Source organism: Pseudopipra pipra, chromosome 1, assembly GCF_036250125.1.
Source record: "Pseudopipra pipra isolate bDixPip1 chromosome 1, bDixPip1.hap1, whole genome shotgun sequence".
In the NCBI taxonomy this organism is placed as follows: domain Eukaryota; kingdom Metazoa; phylum Chordata; class Aves; order Passeriformes; family Pipridae; genus Pseudopipra; species Pseudopipra pipra.
In genome coordinates this window covers 32,789,971-32,809,764 of record NC_087549.1, presented here as the reverse complement: position 1 = coordinate 32,809,764, position 19,794 = coordinate 32,789,971, and the positions used below count along the sequence as shown (strand labels likewise).

The following is a 19,794-nucleotide window of genomic DNA, read 5'->3' as shown; positions in this document are numbered from 1 at the left end:
ATCAAGATGCTCCTCATCTATATGTGAATGCCTGACTCCTGTTTATATATGTGAATGGGATGAGATGATGTTTCTTACTACAAATCAGTTGAAAGAAACGGAATTTTGGTAATGCTTGGACAATTATTTTTATGACTTTTTTTTTTTAGTTCAAAGAGAGGTTACTTTACTCATAAATTTCAAATGGATATGAAGAATGATGGTGGAAATGATTCATTACCAATCTTGAACTCTCAGACTGTTTGACTAATGAAGTTGACATCTTTATCAGTACCTGCCATTTCACAGAATGCACCTGCATTTGCAAGTAGATTGCACAGGTAAGGGCACAGTATTGATAGTAGAATCAATCAAATTATTCTGCTTTCAGACCAGAAAGATTCATTCAGCAAATTAAGCTGTCTGTAACTGAGCCTTTTTTTCCTATACTGTCCGTCCATTTTTCAGCTAAATGAGTGCAACAGGACAGACAAAGATGCAGGTCTCAAAAGAAGTCCAGAAGTCCGAAGTGGTGCTCAAGTATCTCTTTCCCGAACACAGAAGGAATTTTATCTATGACAGTTTTAGAGGACGCTCACTAAATGCTTAGAAAAATCAAAGGCCTGATTCAGTTCCTTCCTGTGATCCGCAAAAATTTTATGTATTGTAAACCATATCATACATCATAAACTCATATTAATATGTCTCAGCTGCTTCATATATCATAAAAAATTTCCAGAAAATAGATTTCAAGTGGGCACTTTCTTCTATTCTGCTATTCACAAAAGTTTAATGTTTGTGTGCGTAGATGCCCAGCTAAACATATTGAGCTGATTTCCCAGTTACGCCCAAGGAGTGCACTGCATGACATTAGTAAAGCCGTGTATAAGCCTGCCAGCGTGAATTTTAGCAGCCGAAACCTCCATGCTTCCAGATTCTACTGTTAGAGTTGTTAAGGTGTATGTGCATTTATGTGGCTCATCAAAAGCTTCCAGACAGCTGTGACTTATCATGCTACACACATGTTCTCTGTCCTTCCACGGTGTGTCTAATGCAAGTTGCAGTGCCCTAAGAGCCAGCACGACAGTCTTCTCTCCGCAGTTGGTAGCACAGCATGATACAACTCAGATGGAGCACAGTCAATGGCTCAGGCCCCAACTAACAAATTTTTGCACTGATTTAATGCCACATCAAACCAATGTACTGGTATCGTTAATTAGCCTGATCATGTAATAAGGAAGATCAAAAGAGTCACAATGTGTGTAATTGAGTAGCAGTCTGCAGTCTGCAGTTTGTGTAGAATTTCTTATCTAGTTATAGAAAAGCATAACCCTTTTCTGTAGGTTGAAGTCCAGTAATGAGTCTAGGCCAACTCAAAAAGTCTAAAAAATTAAGCACACTAAAACAATATTTACTACTACAGTTTAATGATTTTTTTTTCTGTAGAAAAAGAGATGTATACATGCAAACATAAATCTTTAAAGAACTTGAGAAAATACACCCTTAATAATTAGATACCTCTAATGAAAACCTGCCAATATAGTGTATTCAAAAAATGCTCTTGATTTAATACATGGTTATTTGGGCAATCTCAAAAGCTTAGAGAACCATTAATCATGATGATGAATTCAAGTACACTTAATTAATGCGTTCATTTTTTTTCCCATTTATATGTTTTGTCCTGCCCATGTAGTTCTCACTTATAGGCATCTTTCTTTCTAAAATCAAATCAGTTTAGCCAAGAAACCATTCGGGAAAATGGCATGCTTTCATCATGTTTAAAAGATTTAATTTGCAAAACTTTTGTTAAAAGAAAAGCAGGTAACAATGTTTATTATTAAGAGATGAGTCATGGTGTGATAAGTGGTTTGATAGCTCCAGTCTAACCAGCACCTCTGGCAACCTCAGTTACAGCGTGACAGTAGCCTTGGTGCATAAGCAGCAGCGTATTATGCCAAGGACATTCTTGTTCACTGAAAATCAATTTAAATACCATCACTTAAACTAAGATTTGGTAAGATTTTGCCCTTGAGTTTCATACTTATCCTGAAATAGTATGGAACCACATTATACATTATAGCTGTGTAGCATATAAAATACCAGTGCTAGGCCCTGTACTGAAAGCTGTCCAGCTATGCTAATGCACCTCAGCACTGTGACTACTGTGACTACAGTGATCCCAGTGCTTTCACTGCACTGTACAGGTATATTCCTACTAGAAATGGGATGATCTATGCAGTAAGAGAAAAAAAAACAGTGCAGCCCCATCTCAGGTGAATGAAGGTGCTGTGAGGGATGTGAAGGTTTCCTCATCCTGGACACTGTCTTTCCAACAGCCAAGTCCCAGATGTCTTGTAGTTCTCTGTGTGAAATCTCTGCACACCAGACAAATTAGATATGTAACTGCTTTGGTGGAGACAACTGGAGGCATTTCTGCTTTGTACCAGAAAGAAAACCATGAATGGCATTCAGCACATTTTTTACTTAGAGATAACATAGCAAACAGCAATTCTTTGAACACCTCACAGAACCAGTGAGGCCGAATTTCCTAAAGATCTGTGTCTGAGTGTTAGTACTGAACATAAATTTTAATATTCATGACAAGTCTTTTCTGCAACTTTGATATTTATAAGGGCTTCTCTAGGGTGAATTCTCTGATGCCTAATAGGTCACACCACAGCTTTTTCCATAGTTACAGATTTTTTTTTTCCATTACCTGGTGAAAAACACAAGATTTTCTTATAAAATTGGAACCAGCTCCTGCCTTAGGGCTGTTCACTCACTAAAGGATAATTCTGCTAAAAGGAGCTAAATAGAATAATGCAGATCTACAGTACTCAGAGCAAACCTGCTTAAAATATTTGGATGGTGAAAACCATTAGACATTTTCACTAGTAATAACTAGGAGAGATAAAGTATTTTCTGGGAAGCATTCTCTTACAAAGCAGTTCAAATGTTGTTCCTAGTCATACTAAATAATCAAGAAATTAGAGGAGAAAAGGACTGTGTACTTAGTGAGGCATCCAACCAGAAGTCCAGTATTGCAGATTTTTACTTTTTCTAATCCACTCATTTTCAACTAGTGTGGACTTTAAAATTACCTTTGGTTTACAGAATTTAAAACAGATCTTATTGCTCTGCTTCTCAGTCTGCTTGAGCTTATTCTTTGTTTCATAGAAAGTCAATCTTTTACATGGGAGAAGAAAGACATGAATGTACTTTCTGATCTCAGAATTGACAAAAATATTCAGTTAATCTTCACTTTATAGAATGGATGGTTATGTCTTAAATGATGGCAGAATTTCTTGGTATAGTGATCTAATTCTGTAAGTAAGTGGTCCTTTGAGAGATAGAAATGTCCCTTTGAGAATTTACACTGGGGGCTCACTCTGAACACCCTAACTTAATTGCATAAGCTTATGACTTAATGGTTTCTTGCTTGGAGGGTCACAGGCATTCATCAGTCTGAAGATCAGGTACATCTGTTTGGCAGCACGCATTAAAAAACCCATTTATTGTAAGACTCTCATATTTGCCCACAAAACTAAAGATTCAAGTCCAAGAGTTTGTTCTAATAGATTAGCCATGCTTCATGTAACACAACTGATGTTAATGTCTGTCTTTAAGAATAAAAGAGACTATTTGCTGAAACAGACAGGAAAGAAAGACGATGAGAAAGCAGAGAAAAAGAACTACATCCCCACCATGGTTTGCTTCTGTCCCTCCATATCACATTCTATGGGTGGATAAATCTATTAGAGACTTGTCAGGTCTTCCTCTCCACAGTTGTGGTCTCCTTCTCTTGCAAATGGACATACAGGCTTTTAGTCTTTTCTATCGTGAAGGACTGAACTAATAGCATAGTTTTCTCACTTGGGTCCAGAGAGAGTGCAAATATACAGTTATCTCTATCACAGGGTTTCTCTGCTCCGTAATTGACTTTGGAAGCAGGACATGGTATGTTTGCTACTCTTATGAACCTGGCCCTCACTCTTATAACAGCAAACACAACAGCGGAGGTGAAGCTAGCGTCCAACATGAAACCCCGTGCTCATTATCAATAAACACAGCACATCTCATTTAACTTTTAAAGTCAACTTATGTGGCCGCTTATCAAGAGATTTGCTATAATAATTTAAGGAATGCTTTGAACTTGCAATACGACTTATTTGCACAGATGTTTTCTCACTTAAAATCACAGTGACAGCCAAGGGGAGTTCCCAGCGGCGTGAACACAGAGCAAAGGCAAGAGGGTTGCTGCTTCATAGCTACATGAGTATGCACTGTGCATTTCTACTAGCATGTGTGACATCTAAGTACTGTGACTTCATTGAAGGGTCAAAAATATGGCACTGCAGACTACTGTATTTGCATATACAGCAACTATTTTTACATTATACTAAAAGAAGACATTAATTTGCCAAAATATATGAAAAAGGCCATAAACATGCAGATATTCATGTGTCATCCATGAATTAAAGCAGCTCCTTGATGTCACACTTCCATATGAAGGTGAGGTTTTGATGGACAATGGCAGAAAAATTGAAGGATGGCAAGCCAAGGTAATAAGAACAGATAGCAGAGTAGTCCATTGAATGAACAACAGCAGAACATCAAAATGACAGACAGAAAAATGGCAGAAAACAGGGTGTTATGGTGCAGGGATCATGTTACCATCCCGAGTCTCTGGCAGGTTTGAGAATCACCTAGTGAGGGAGTGAAATTATATCATGAGACCAGAAATGCATTGCCATGATCTCAGAACTCTATGCAAATAACAAATATGAATAATGAACATTTAAAGTAAGAACTATGCACCAGGCAAACAATTCATAAACTGGGATATTTATCTACATTTGCAAGTAAATTCAATTAATAAGCAAAGTAATAATAATCACACAAGTCTGTACATAAGCCACTAGCAAAGTTTTGGGGTCATTCTCTCGCTACTTTCATCTTCAACAGTCATCTCCAACCATGCAAAATTAATGTAATATTTTTCAAATCAGATTTTTTAGGATTTCTCACCTTCTTCAAAGTCACTGCAGCAATACAACCAATTATTCAGATACACTGAGAAAGAGGGTCCAGTGAACACTTCTGCCAGCTAAGCTCAGCATATGACAGCTCAGCCTGGTTTCCTGGAGAAAAATCTTTGCCTTTGTCTTTCAGGTCCATTTTCTTTCCACAATCTCTTACCCATCACTTCTAAAGCCATTAGGCCATTTCAAAACATCTTATCAACCTTCATGAAAAATAGTGACAGGAGAGGAAGGGAACACACATTAGTCTCTTTGCTGAGGCTGCAATACACCTTTTCTGTTATTTGCTTAATTTAGTGGAAACACTGACCTTTCAGTGTATGGAGTTCAGAATCACCCACAGCATATATCATTAGCAGCTAGGGAATGGGACACAATGGATGGAGGATACTAAGTGTACCTGTGCAAGATAAGGAGTATTTCGGGAGTGTGAAGTAACAGAGCTTTAATAATAAATTTCAAGTACAATTGAATGTAGTTAAAGGTCACTAAAACATAAAACAAGAGCCACTTCAAAAACAACTTATTTAACCTACAGTAAGAGCATGAAGTTTCATGACTCTGCTTCCAGTCCTAATCAGCTTCCACATTTGAATCATCATGTTGGTTCACATGCCTCAAAACACTGTGTTTCATTGTTTTATCTATGCAGTACTTTTTGCATCCTTCCACTGATTTGCAAAGGACATAATAAGCAAATTAAGAATAAGAGGGGTTTTTTGTGGTTGTTTCTTGTTTTGTTGGGTTTGTGGGGAATTTTTCGATTTTCTTTTTTTTTTTAATGGAAACAATGACAAATGTGTTCCAGCCAAGCTAGAAAAATGTGAATATGTAAATTGACACCTCCAAGGTGGGTTTCTTAAACATAGTGTCATTCTATTTATCCTACGGTAGAGGAGATTAAAAAACAGCTATAGTAGGTATAAAACCTGTCTAATTTCAGAAAAAATGTCTATTTCAGAAGAGATGATGGCATGTAACCTGCCAATTGAGATTTAATATATTTAGGGGAAACCTGAGGACTTGACATGTAATTTTAAAAAAGTTCGATTTCCTTGAGTTAAATAACACTTCATGGTATTAATCAACCCTCCCAAAGACAGCATCTTAAGGTATGCAGAATCCAAACCAGAGCAGCAGCACATACCTGTGTAATAAGAAGCTATGCATTACTTGGGAAATTATTTCAAAAAGTTGGTCTCGTACTGATTGTTATTTCTGAAGCTAGTTATGAACATATAGCTGCTTGAAATGTTCCCACAAAGCCAGTGTGTTAGTATCAAGATGTTTGTTTAAATTTACTTTGGTTTGGTGAAATTCTATCATCCCAGAGCTGAGTTGCAAACCAACTCCCTGGTAGGCTGCCTTGGAACCAGGAACCTTATTGTTCTTCAAGGACACTTCATCAAAGATACCAAACCTGCTCAGAAGCCTGGTTTGCCATGTCACAAGCAACCTGCTTCGTACCTCTCTGAAGTCCCTCATGCTACTGTTGGCCCCCATATACTGGTCTATGTTCAGATTTCTCTGAGGAAGGACTGTGGAAAACTGGTAGCCATCCACCCATAAAGGGCTTTCCTCCAGTTTTGCAGCAGTGAGGTGGAAGCCAGTGAGAGCACTCACTCTGCAAATTTTCAAGCTCATACACCTTGGGTTTGAAGCCTGAAAAAATGTATGTGGGCTCACTGTGCAAGTGTGCCCCAGGCAGGGTTCACTCTCCACCACTGAATTAATCTGCAGCTGGTCCAGGAAGCTGTATTTTGTTAGCTGAGCTGCTGCCACTCTGGTTGGAAAAATCAAGAGTTCTCATGAACAGGAAACTCTGTTTTTCACATAGCTTTTTAAAAAAATATGGTTCTTCCCCAAAAGGAGTTTACAAATTGAAACCATTACCTGGCAACAATTTCATTATTGTTTGTCTTCAAGGAGGTTCCACTTGGGCTCTGTGCTCCATTTATACATCACAGCAGTACTCTCTTCCAGACATTACAAAGGATAAAAAGACTGTAGGGAACTCTTGAGGGTGAATGCTAAGAAAAAAGCAATTAAGTTAACTTATTACTCTATCAGATTCATCTACAATCCCATAAGAAAAAAACAAAACCAAAACAAAATAAAAAAAACCTCCCATGTCTCCCTAATGCCTGAAAAATAGCTGAAAGTAATTTGTGGAGTTTTTTAGCTTGCTGGTTGTTTTGTGCTACAAGCCAGGAGCAGAATATAGTTATATACAAAGTGTTATTCACAGCTGGAGAAACGCGGGCTTATTATTTGGTCAGGGTCTGCCTGTGACATCAAGATATTTCATTAAAAGAGGAAATGACCGCAGGTTTTCTGCATTCCAGTCCTGAGATTTAATACATGGGACAAAAGCTGAAAATGAAAAATAATGATGTGAATGAGAGCTCCAAGGCCTAACACTTCACTTGTGAATACAGTAAGTTTTAAACAAATTATCCACATGTAATTTATCATATTTAACTGCAGCAGCACAAGTTTATCAGATGTGTTGACAACAGCTTCAGTCTAATCTCTGGGAATCTTACTCCCCAGTTCCTGTCCCAATGTCAGAGCAGCACTAGGCTGCCTGAGCACAGCTCACTGCCCAGTACCTGCAGAACTGCCCTGCTCAGAGAGAGCCCCAAGCTGCATTTCAGGAAAATGAATCTCCCTGTAGCTCCTGCAAGAGCCTGTTAGGGTGCAAGATATGGAGGAAGCTCTCCTCCCACATGCCTTGCCCTGTCTCTCTGCTCAGAGCCTCTATTCTCTTCTACCCAGCTTCAAGGGAGGAGCAAGGGATTGGCCTTATAACTAGAAGCTTCATACCTCTCACAACTTATCACAAGCTGATTCTCCTTTCTCTGCAACTGGCATCTTCCCATTGCAAAATCCTCTGCTCCTCATTCTCCCTTACTAATAAAGGGAGGTATTTAGCTGGCAATTCTGAGCAGCTGCTCAACATCCCTTGCTGTTTTCCTTCAGCTTTGACCTGTGAAGACAATGCCTTCTGCTTATGCCTAAACTATTGTGACAGACTACTTTTAATTAATTCATCATTAAATCATTTTTGACATAGAGCAGAAATAATCTGAAACAAAAAGCCTGAAAATTCTGACTCCCATTTCACCAGACTGGGGAAAGGCAGACAAATTGCTGCCTGCTACATAAACCCCAGGCAGGTACTGCAGATCTTCAAAGGAGCTTGGAAAGGATGTTTTCCATAACAGCCCTCCTGGGAATGGAGAGTCCCACTTGTGTGGCTCTGTCTCCACAGGGATGGGAAAGAAGCTGTGCATTGCATCAGTGAGGAACTGTGGAAGAGGCAGCGGATGTGGAAGACAGGAAAGCCATCTTCTCAGAAATGGTATTTAGTGAAACATTGTTTCATTGCAGAGCTTTCAGAGCTCAAAGTTAGAAGGCAATATGGGATCATCTAGACAAACATCATGCTAAGTAAATGTTTGGCTATAAGCACCCCATGGCTCTGCCTATATAATATAATCAGGAAATACCAGGTCTTTGGAGTGACAGGATTGGGTTGTATAGACTGCTCCACTCTCAAAAACTTGGACCAAGCTACTTCAACCTCTAGAAAGTGATAGCAGAGCAAGTTTAAACCTGGGGTACATCTTCCCTGAGATCCATGAGCAAAGCTTAATAATTTCTCAGGTTGTGATCTGGCATAGGGCCAAAATAAGGGATCTCAGTTTAAAGGTCTGTGAATAATACCAGATAATATTTTAATTGTCAGAGAGGATTAGCATTCAGCTCATGCTAAAAAAAATAATAAAATATGAAGATTACATTACAAAATATGATTTTATTAAAAATATCAAAATGTAAGCTAGAAAAACCCACTACAGAAGGTTAAAAAAAGACTTTTGAGTTTGTGGAAATTATCACTATCTTATATTGCACAAAGGAGAGCTCTTTATCCAAATGTTGCTGGCTGGAGCTCCAGGACCCGCTCAGCAGGCATTCTATTTGCTTGACATAAAACCCAACCAGCAAATCTGATCTATTTGACTTCTGCATAGGAGATGTCCAAATTTGAAATAAGTCACTTTGTACAACTCTAACTCTAACAATTCAACTGTAGTCATAATGATATGCCTTTCTTTACTTCAAGTTTGATTTCTGCCTGTGTTATGTCATGTCTATAACTGATTTTAGCCCTGATGCCAATTACCATTTTCTCGTGCAGGTTAGTCCAGAATAAAACAAAAATAATAAATTTCCACCCAGAGAAGAAAGGGATAATGAAACAATTTTTATAAACAGACAAAAAACAGCCCTCAAAACCCATCCAAGTTGTGGCTAACTTGACAATGACATACTGCCCATGATCTGTCCTTCCTGTCTATGCTCTTGCTCAGCTCTATTGCTGGTTTTGTGATACCCAGCTCTGTAAGTTTCCACTTAATGCACTAGAGATGAAAAAGCTGTCACTATTGTTCCTGCATGCAGCAGCGTATCATTCCTAGAAGTGTCCACAAGATAGCCTTTAAACACTAGTGAGACTGCTGTCCCATTGCATCCTGTGAAAACACTTCCAAGAGCCCCTCTAGAACCCAAGACATGAAAAAAGTGTGTTGGAGCCTGATCTGTGGCAATGAGAATAGAAAACACATTATTCTGAGTTGTAGAAATATGATATAAGGAAATCCAAACCTGAAAAATGGAGGGAGGGAAAAAACAAAACAAACCCCAAACCACTCATTAGGAAGCATGGAAAGCTATTCCAATATTCAGGAAGTCCTTAATCCAGACCAGACTTGGTCTGAAACTGTGGTGGGCTATGCTATTGCCAGATGCTATTTCCACTGTGATTTATTTTAAGAGAATATTAGACTTGGCCAAGAAGCTGCATTTGTTTGACTTGTTTTTATCTGCAAGTCCTGGGTGATAGAAAGGGCACTGGGATGGGGTTCACTCTTCTCCTAGAACTGAACCACCTTCTTTTTGCCCTTTGTTAGACTCATTGCTTGGAAATTAGGATGCATTTCAAAACTGTCCAATGTTACATTTTGGGCTTGCAATAACTAAGATGATTACATTCAGGAAAATGATCAACTATTTATTTAGACAGGCCAACTTTGATGCTGATTACAGCAGTCCTCCTGTTGCTGGTGCTTATTGTAAAGTGATGAATAGCCTTTATACCAGTCTGTAAGAGAATCATTCCCTTCTCCACAGGAGAATGTCTCCAGCATTGCTGGGGCAGGGAATGAAAGCCCTGGGTTGAGCTGAAATGGGTTCCTGGGCCATGAGCAGAGATTATGGGAGTCTCCAGGGGAGGTTGGGCAGGGCCAGCAGCCCTGGTAGTGCCTTCAGGGCTTTACAAACACAAATCCACTTTTCTTTCTTCAAAAGGAAGCAAATGTGTGGGTCACATGAGTTCACTGATGTGGTAAAAATGGTCCAGCAATGGAGAAGACAAGTATTTTTTACAACAGCTATACTGTGATTTTGTATGATCCTCCTGGTCATGTCAAGATTTAACTATACCTTTCCAAATGTTTGCCATTTTCTTCCATCCATGCTTTCTTCTACCCACCTTTTCTCACTCCAGGGAGGCATTTGGGAAGCACTGCTTCACAGAGACCTAATGAGCTCGTCTATGCAAATCAGGCTTTAAGCGAGAAGGAAGAGATCCAGCATGTTCACGAGGATGGTCTTGGTGCATGAAAGGTGCTCTGAAGAACATTGCTGTAATGAGGGAGAAAAATCCTGAAGCAGAAAGCTGGGTAGGAAAGAAATTTCTCTTTCATTCAAGCTGTTTCTTTCTTCCCCTTATCTGATCAACTGAAACAAAACTCCTCTGAAGGAAATCTTTCCCACACAGTCTGCAAGACACTGGTGATCAGCATGGCCATACGTTTTACATTTTATTTCTGGTAAATATAGAAACCACAAAGGCTTCCCTTCAATTTCTAAAATGCTGGTGTAAGAGCACAAGATGGATGTTAATTAATATAAAAAGAAAAGGAGCAAACAAAAACCAGTTAGCATTTGCTTATGAAGAAAATTGAGTAACATAGATCTGTGTGAGTAACATATAGTGATATAAACATGTATCTAGGTATGATCATGTATCTCTATTTGCAAAAATAATTTCCCAGAATAAAGTTACTTTTACTGTGGACTTACTAGCACAGTAAAGATTTTTTTATTTCAGAATAATTCTCCTTTTTGAAAGCAGAACAACTGCTCATTCTGGAGCAGTGTTTACACAGCATGCACACCAGTGCAGCTGAAAGACTGTGGTAACCCACCTATCAACTGCTCTTTCTGTCAGTTTTACCAATAAAGTCCTATTAGTGTCTGGGTGTGTGTATGAGAGGGAGATAAGACAGTATCCCTTTATCAAAAATACTGAAAAATCAAATATTAAAATCTCAAGAAAACATGATCTGCTTCAAAACCACTCACTGCATGATGAAAAGCAGAAGAGGAAAACTGCAGCTCCTCAGATCCTATTATTTTATGAGAATATGAAGGAATAACTCCAATTTCCTACAGTCTCGTGGGCTTTAATGGCTGCAGTGGCTAAGAAGACACAAGCTCCAGTTGAACTTTTCTCACTAGTGTAACATATACACACAGATTTTGAAGTATGTCACAACACGAACTCCTAGTGCCACCCTTGCCATGCTCTGGGCACAAGGGGAAATGTAGCAAGCCCCTTCACCCAACTATCTTCTTTTTCTTAAACTTCTTAGAATTTAATTGTCTTTGAGAGTTTTGCCTACCTCTCACATTCAGTTTCAACTGATCAGTGCATTCAAAAACTAGGAATGAGGCACGTAGACACATGTACACACAAGGGGTGGAATGTATAAAATACATAGATGCCTACATTTCAGCTGGGGAGTAGCTGAGGAGAGGAATGGGTTGCTATGGAGCTTTGTTTATCACATATAAGGTACAGAAGAAAATTTCCTTGATTGACCATAAGGGTAGGCTAGGCTGAGCAGCATAGGCATGGGCGTCTATGCCACAGATGCCCAGATTTCAGGCAAAGAGCATTTTGCTGGAGCTTTCCATGGAAAACTAACCTTGAACTCGGCAATGCTTAGGACTTCCACTACTGTGGTAGCCATTCAGAAAACTTCTGAAGGTGGGCCAAGAGAAGATGGTTGGATGATTTTAAAAATCATACATCTCTATGTTCCCAAGCCAGAGGGCAAGGAAGTACATAAAATGGGTGAAATCTGACACAGTAAACAAGCATTCAAAGTTTAAGGCAGTTTTTAATGGGTTATATTTGAAACCATGGTGGTAAATACTGCCCATTCTCTTCCTTGGGTGGCTTTCAAAAGAATTAGGAGGTCTTTGCATTAAAAATAAAAATTAAAAAAAAATCAGAAAAGACAAACATTTTTTTGGAAAGCCTTTATCCCAGCTGTGAAATGTGCAACAGTGAAGGCAAAATCTCAGAGCCATAGGACGAGATGAAGCTTGACCAACACAGTTCAGAAGGCAAAGCTGCAGAGGAACTGTTATGAAAACTGAGAAATAAAGAAGAGCTTGAAAAGGAGAATAGCTTTCTAATTCGATACCTAAAATATAGAGGGGCATCACTGAATGAGGGAGAGAGACTTCCTCCCATTATCAGGAATCATCACAGACTTCCCATTAAAAAGCAATAAAGAAGAACTATTAAACCCTATGGGAGGCAGCAGAAATAGCTGAAGTCTTGATCACAGCCTGATACCCTGTGCAGACTTGATGACAAAAGAGCATAAGTCCACACCCCAGGTGGGTGACTGACTCCCCAGGCACTGCACCTCTGCTGTGGCCCTCGGCAGGCCCTCAGCGGGCCAACAGTGGGGCTGGGCCAGGGCTGCCAGGTCGGCAGCCAGACTCGGGAACAGGGCTGTGTCCTGCGTTGTGTGCCTGTGCCCTTCCCGGTTTGGGGAGAGGAAAAGAGGGGAGGGGTGCTGTAGGTGTACCACTGACCAGGAGAAGGTGGTGTGTGTGTATGTGTGTGGGAGAGGACAGCATATGGAAGTGCGTGTGTATGTTCGTGCATGCACATTTCCTATCTAGGAAGGAGGTGTGCGGGGAGGTCTGAGTGTGTGCGCATCCCATACATAGGAATGTTAACGTGATTGCACCCTTGTCTGAGAGGGGAATCCCCTGCCTAGGGTGGGCGGTTAGTGTGTGTTGTGTATTTGTGCATGTGTGTGTATCCCCTGCCTGGGGGGGTTAGTGTGGGCTGTGTGTGTACATGCATATGCACGAGTGTCCGCGTGTGGTATGTGTTCATCCCCCGCCTGTGGCACTGGTACAGTGTCTGTGCGTGGATGCATGTGTGTGTGTGTGTATGCGTGTGAGCGCATCCTCTGCCCGGACAGGGGTGTGGGGGTGCGTGCGCAGGCCCGGGCAGGGGGTCGTGCGGGGGCGGGGGCTGCGCAGCCCCGGGCAGGGGGTCGTGCGGGTGCGCGTAGCCCCGGCGCGGGCACGGAGCGCGGAGCGGGCGCGGCGCTCGGTGTGCGCGCCGCCGGGCGGGGGGGCGGGGGGCGCCCCGCGTGCCCCGGCCGGGAGCGGCCGTGCCCCCCCGCCCCGCCGCCGCCGCCGCCGCCGCGCACAGCCGCAGACACGGGCGGCCGCGCCGGCAGCCGGCGGCTCGCATGCAGCCGGGGATTACGGCGGGGCGAGGGCAGCGCGGGCTCGGCTCTTATCCCCTCCTCGGTCCCCCCCTCCGCCCGCCACCCCAGCCGCTCGCCGCGCGGCTGCTCCGGCGGCTTTTCATCTCCGGGGGTAGGAGCGAGATGCCTTTGCCGTGCTTCTTCCACCCCCAGTCCTCTCCGTGCCGGGGGGGCGGTGATGTGGAGCTGGGAATGTAGAGGAAAACCCTCCCCGGGAAGAAGCGACCAAAACAAATCTCTCTCCGTGGCTTTGGCGGCCGCGCAGTGCCCGGGGAAGCCTCAGCAGCCCCTGCCAGCGCCGGGGAATCCCTCCTGCAGCCCCCGGCGGCGCCCCGGGCGCCCGCCGAGCAAGGTAAGCGGGAGGGCATCCCTCCTCCGCCGAGGGCTGCCTTTTGGTTTTATTTGTATTTATTTTAGAGCCCGAGTCATCCACGCCTCCCGCGCTGATGGGACTGTGGAGGGAGGCGAGAACTGCCGGCTGGCCGCCGGTGGGTTGCGGGGCGCCCGGGCCGGACGGGAGCGCCGCGCTCCCGCGGGGAGCCCCGGGTGCGCCCCGGGCGCGGCGGGGAGCGCCCCTGGGGAGGGGGAATGCTCGGCGGGGCGGGACGGACACGGGGTGTCCTCCCCGGCTGCCTGGATCGGTCTGAGGGAGGAGAGTGCAACCCTCACGCTGGAGCGCTTTGGAAACCATGAATTGTATTTTTGTTCCATCAGAGCTGCTAAAGGGAGTGGGGGGAATGACATTTCGTAGTATTCTACCTCCTGCTGTGGGTGAGCTCTACAGAGAAAGGCTCGTCATTTGTTTCCGACGCTCTAATAACGCTTGTGGAAACCTGATGATACAAAACCTCAGTGTTCTCCGTAGCTGTCGTTGGAATTACCCCATCTACCCAGGGACTGAAAAATCCCCTCTATCAAAGAAAATACATGTAGCATTGTGGTAGTCTAAAACATAGTCATATATGCTTTCTGTAGGTATGTAGCATGCTGACAGTTCCCTGGATTTAAAAACCTAAATGTCTTTATGAACAGGCATGTTCACTGCTGTATGGTTTCTACAAACCGTTCAGTGTGTTTCTTCTATCAGAATTTCACTGCCGGGGGAAGGAAGACCTTTGTTTATACACTATGTATGTAGTGTCCGTATTTATAGTAGGGTTTGGACTTAATTCAAGTTACATAATGATTAAGATACAAATAGGAAGTATATTTGCAGTTTTTTGGACATTTTAATTCGTTTCAGATAAGACTGTCTCTGGCATCACTACCAAAATTGTCACTTTGTCGATGTTTATGTAAAAAGGGAAGCGTCCATAGCATCAGGTGGAGACAGCATTCCTTGGCAAATACACAGTCATCAAGACCTTGCTATCAAAAGTACACCTGAGGAAAGGATTTCAGTGACCCCATCCTGTAGCTCTGAGAAGCTGCCAGGATTGGTTTAGGAGAGGAAGAATAGCACTGAGACTGGGCAGGCTTGGCAGGGAGAAAAGCCTGTCTGGTGATGTTTTGCTTTAAAGACGCTTAGACTTCAAGTCTGCTCAACTGGCAAGTCTATCCAAGTTAGTGCAGAGATAGCACCAAGCCTCAGAGGCTGGGCAAGGTCTGTGAAACTAAACATCCTAACAAGCCTGGGGCAGGATCCTAGAGAGTTTTAGTAGAAACTGTCGGGAGCAGGGTCAGTGCGTACATGCCCCTTGTGAGATTTGTTTGCTCTCCAATCACTGAGATGTGCTAGCAAAGCTCTGGAAATATTTCCCAGAGAGATGAGATGCAATACAAACAAAAAAGTTTGTTTCTGGTTCTTAACACCTTTGTCTTCTCTGTTCAAACAACATCTGATAAACTGTCTCTTCACTCGGCCTTAGTGGAACTTGCAGCTGTCTTGTTATAATTTTTTTTCTTTTTCCAAATTATGCTTTTGCAGGCAGCTCTCACCAAAGCATTTGAATTGCTTTTGCCTCCTTCTTTCTCAGCTGGATGCTGTCACTGGGGCTCAGCAGGTTGGCCTCATTCAGACAAATGCAGACAGTAAAACATCTTCAGCTCGAGATGAGGGAGTAGTGCTGTTTGGAGCAGCATGCTTCAGTCTGAGCTTTTCCATTGGCTTCAGCGTTTTGAAATGTCCCATTGCTGTAACGATGCCATATCATACGTATTTATTCATGCTTAGCCTTTTTTTTTCCTCTAAGTGAAAGTTAATTGGCAAATTCTGGCTTGCCATTCAAAGCAAGGCGAGGGGTCAAGATTTGCAATAGCTTTCTTGCCAACATTTGGGATTTTGCCAAACAGCTTGCTACTGTCACTTTTAGAAGAAAATCCTAATCTTACGTGACTTCCATGAGCTTCATGTTAACTACATGCTCAGGTAAAATATTTTCCATGATGCTACTGTATTTAAAGCTACCTGCTGGAGGACATTTCAGTCCGTGTTTCACTCTGTCTGTTGTTCTTATATAAACAGCATGTTGGGGAGGGTCTGTCTGTTCTCTGTTCTTCATGGCTTATAGGAACACGAGCTGAGATACTTGGTGAAGGGGGCAGTGACTGGCAGCATGTAGTGCAGTGGGGGATTCCACTGCAGACCCCTCTGAAGGTGTCTGCTCTACCAGAGTACAGACCTGCTGCTCCCGACAGACTGAGCCAGAAGGGGAAGCACTTAAAGTTTCAAGCTACTTCAGCTTCATCAGAGCAGGCATACATGCATTCTAAAAATGAGTTTTTGTATGTTTTCAGGGATCATTTCTATTAACTCGTCATGTAATTGCATAATGCTTTCTGACCCAGCAGTGCTCACAGCTCTTGAAGTTAAGTAACAATTGCCTCTGAAAGGACTTTCCGTTTCTCTCATGTATTTTTATAGGAATTTTTTTCATTTTTAGGAATAAGGTTCTTTTACCTAATAGGTGTCTGAATATTATAAACATGGCTGCATGATAAAAAACAATCTGCTTTTCACTTTGTTGAGTTGGGCTGTTTCTACTCTCATCGGGATATGAGCACCCTAAGAGAAAACATTTTTGATTTCCCATCAGTAGCTGGCACCTTTTTATTGTGGTTATTGCCGAGGTAGTGGCACTGGGTGTTTGATTTCTTTGATTTTATATCTTTTAAATCTTTGGGACATGTTCTCTTATCTCACATTTAACAGGTAGAAATGAGTGTCTAGTTTGTAACAAGAATATTAACTGTAAACCAAAATAAACTTTCCAATTTCTAATTGTGGAGATCTTTTAAGATGTGCAACAGTGTTCTACGGGATACTGTGAAAATAAATTGCCTGGGACATTATACAGTAGATTTTATCCTATTGTAAATGTAGATTTTTTTTGTGCAATTCCATAGCTTCCTATGTTTGCTTATATATAATTCTCTGACTATATGGAAAGGATATGGAAAGAATTTCATTATTTTGAATTTTTTTCTTCAGTATTATGCAATTAGAGGGATCATATTGCATGCTATAATAGATACATTGCTCAGTCATGCTCAAATTCAATCTAAGTAAAATGCATATATATGACTAAATATAAAAACTGAACAGAGAAGCTTAACAACTCTATTTTTTTATTGACCAGAACTTGGAAATTTCTTATCTTGCTTAGCTATTGGTACAAAGTCAGTCCCAGTATAGCTTCCCAGACCACTAAATACCATAAAAGCCTTAGACATAATATGTGTCAGTCAAGATATTTAAAATCTATTAATCTCAAAATCACCTGTATTCTTCATAAAAGATAGAAAGACTGCAAAGGCTATTCTGCTTTTTGTCCTTCCCAGTGCTTGTTACAGCACATGCAGAAATTTCAGTGCAAGTCGCACATTCGGCAAGTCCTGAAATTTCACTTGTTTACTGTGCCATACCTTGCTGTGTTCCAGGGGCTGGAGTAAACAGACAATGAGGTTTTTTAGACTACTTTTGTTCACCAGAATGAAAGTATGATGATGTTAACTGGATAATCAGCAAATAAAGAATATTATTTTGAATATACTTCTTCTTGGATTATTGTGATCGCATGAACAATATGGAAACAGTAATGAAAAAGTCTTAGGCCACTAAAGTTAGTGGAGTTTTTAATTTATTTGTTTCTAATGCAGGAAATCTATATTTAGCCATAATGGTAGAGCACTGTGACTTAGGTGTCTGGCTTCTATACATCCCTAATCCTCCTCTGGATAACTATAGAGTAGTCAGTAGCATCACTGCTGGCACCAGCAAGAGACTCAGAACAACAGTGTATTAGCTAATAAATAATATATGTCATACTGGCGTAATGCAGCTCTGAGCATTTAGGAGTAGGCTGCGATAAGCAGCAGTTGTAGTCTTTACAAGGAACAATGGCAATCAACCAATTTACCTCTCATAGTACTGTGACAGGGGGACTGTGGTACACTGTAAAACTGCAAGGGCATTTACAGTCTGAGCCAAGGCAGAGGGGCTGAATAGCTCTCTTACCACAGCACTGGCACATGATGCAGAAGCTCTAGGCTTATCAATGCTTCTCCCTGGGAAATCATACTTGCTATTGCAGGGTGTTCTTCGTGCTGCCATCATATTCAGGTATTTACTTGTTGGGAAATAAACATCAGCTCTTTATGTTACGGGGAAATGAATGCAAAGCTGTGCTGATAATTAACTGAACAAAGCTCTCAAACGTAATCTTCTTTGATGACACTGGAGATGAGCTTCTCCCTCTGACTACCTAACAAGTTAAGAAATAGAAATCAGTTATGGCAGTACAATCCAAATACAGAATAAATTTGCCTCAGAGCTTTAATAAGATATCTCAAGGCAGTTCATAATATTTATTTCACAGTACCTCATGAATGGTTAACTTCTAGAAAATTAGTTGCATTTTCAATATATAGAGATAAAAATTACCATCAAATGCAACAACGAAGCCATAATGCTGCTTTCTACAGAGTTTTCAGTTGTGTCATTTGCCCTCTTAAAGTATGAGGATTTGGTTTACCTGCAAGGTTGTTGACCTCATCTCAGCTGGATGTATTCTCAGATGACTAAATAATCCTGCTATAATTTATGGCTATACGTTCAGTGTAAATTTACATATACCAGAGAGATCCTGAGACAGTTTGAGCAGAAAGAGCTGGCAAGCTGCAGCAGCTAGAAGAATCCCACTAATTTATTTAAGCAGACTCAAACCAGTGAATTGGCCTAATTATCCATGAAATCACAAAGCTGTGAGTGACAGTGGTTGTTGAGATTAATAGCACACAGTGTCGATTTACCTTGACAGGAGTGCCATCTAGAAGGTCTTGCCTTCTAGAATATTTGCATCTCGTGCTTTCTTCATTCTCATTATTGCTGACATAGAGCAAACCTCTTAACTGGGTAAGCCTTGTGCTTGAATTTATACTCAGGACTAGCCTGGCTACTGATAGTCACTTTAGTCCCTATCTAGGCATATCAGTAAAATAGCATTAGCATTATCTTCTGCTACCCTTGAACTAAAGAAGGGATGAGAATGTTTGGCTGCTCCAACGTGTCTACAGATCACGTAGGAAGAAACCAAATTGTCTGGCTTTTGCTCAGTAACCTTGTGATTAGGTACTCATTAAGAAAAATCAAACTTTTGTGCCTTTCATAGATTAACATGATGCAAACAAATACTTCATTTTTGTAATCCAAGTTTCTCCCCAGCCAAAGGACTGGTCACACCTCTCAGTTACAGACTCATTCATGTCTGTCGCCTTTCAAGTGCCTCCTTCTTGCTCAATAGGAATGGGGATGGTCTCCATCCCTGCGGCCATGCTGAGGATTACTGATAGCAGCAGTGGCCTGGAAGTACAAATGACGGGTTTGAAGCACTAGGGATGAATGTGGTCCCTGGTGAATGTTTAATGACCAGCCAATTACATCAAAGTGGAACCAAGTCCACCACCTCAAAGTGTATTTTGAAAGGAGTGAATCTTGTTCAGTTCTTTTGAAGGACTGTGTTTTACAAACCTCTTGTAAGAGGAGGTGCAAGAGAATATCATGTGAGTAGGTTGTATCCCTTTTGATCCTGCTTATGCATTGGGCCTGGATAGGAGTTGAGAGCATCTTCTTCCTGACTGTAAAGTATTATGTTGATCCTGCCTTAGAGGCTCCTACACCC

At 41.6% G+C, this 19,794-nt stretch overlaps 1 protein-coding gene across 1 annotated transcript in view; it reads left to right on the top strand.

Annotated features, from left to right (window-relative positions):
- Window positions 1–13,608: 13,608 nt before the first annotated feature.
- The window catches only part of KCNB2 (potassium voltage-gated channel subfamily B member 2), a 197,292-nt gene continuing 191,106 nt past the window's right edge, over window positions 13,609–19,794 (top strand). The window contains exon 1 of the mRNA XM_064650666.1: window positions 13,609–14,027. The gene's annotated coding sequence lies outside the window, so the exon portion shown is untranslated. The remainder of the gene's footprint in view (window positions 14,028–19,794) is intronic.